Source organism: Macrobrachium nipponense, chromosome 2 (assembly GCF_015104395.2).
Source record: "Macrobrachium nipponense isolate FS-2020 chromosome 2, ASM1510439v2, whole genome shotgun sequence".
Classification (NCBI taxonomy): Eukaryota; Metazoa; Arthropoda; class Malacostraca; order Decapoda; family Palaemonidae; genus Macrobrachium; species Macrobrachium nipponense.
In genome coordinates, this window is record NC_087201.1 from 126,375,556 (window position 1) to 126,376,845 (window position 1,290).

The window sequence follows — 1,290 nt, forward strand, 5'->3', positions numbered from 1 at the left end:
AAAAAAAAAATCACCGCCAAAAAGCGAACCCTTTGAAACCACCTTAATAGCCGAAGCAATCAAGATGAAATCGATAATTTTCATTATCTTAAAAGCAAGCGAACGGATGGGAGTGAGAGGGCGAACCTAATAAAAAAGAAAGGGTTCCAGCCATAACTGCATCAATAGTGTTATAACCTATAACATAATGGCCTCAGTGATGTAGATTTTGCCTTTCGGAATCGTCCGTAATAATTCTCTTTGAATTCGCATCGCCTGGCTCCGTTCGTGGCTGTTAAAGCATAATGGCGATGGCCCTTTCTCGTTTTCTTCAACGCGCCGCAAGTTTGCTTTTAAAACGTCCCTAACAGACCACAGAAAAAAAAAAAAAAAAAAAAATTCTATTTCGAGCATACCCTTTCCACCTTCTTTTCTCTTTACTCGGATTCAAGTCCTTTAATGGCGTCTCTACACGAAGTATAATCTTTTGTCTCTTGCCGTTTTATCCTTTTTCTCTTGGCCTTTTATATTTTACGGTTTTTAGGCCTTTCTTATTCTCCCCTTTTATCTCCGGTCGCTTCCATTTGCTCATTTCAATTTTGGGTTTTTTTCACTCCTCTTTTTCACAAACTGGTTTTTTTTTTTTTTTTTTTTTTTTCTCCCGAGAAAGCATTGAAGGCTTTCCCAGATGCCTCCTTGCTCTCTATCGGGGCCCTTTGGCGCTTTCCATTGAAGTGTTTCTGCTGAGTCAGCGCTAACTATAGACCTATGCAACTTCAACAATAGGCAATTAATAGCATCAGATACCTAAAAACAGTAAAATTTATTTTTGGGGGTTATTTTTGTATAATTTTCTGTATTTTAATTATCATAACGTCTGACACGTACTATGTGTGTGTGTGTGCGTGCGTGTGGAGTGTTTCCGTCAGTTAATAATGTATATATACGTATGTATATATATATATATATATATATATATATATATATATATATATATATTAGATGGAATTCTCTTGTAACAGAACATTTTTACCAGTTATATTATATATATATATATATATATATATATTGTGTGTGTGTGGTGTGTGTGTGTGTGTGTGTGTGTGTGCAGAACAAAAGATGAAGGAACATATTCTCGAGGTACCTATATTGTACCTCAAAATGTGTCCAGATAACGGGAGAGCGTTAGGTACCTTCATTCTTATGAAAGTCCCGTGGCGTTTGTTATATTTATCGTCCCTGCAAAGTTTTATACCGATGTAACTTATGCCATTATGTGTTTGTGTGTATATATACATGTATATATATATA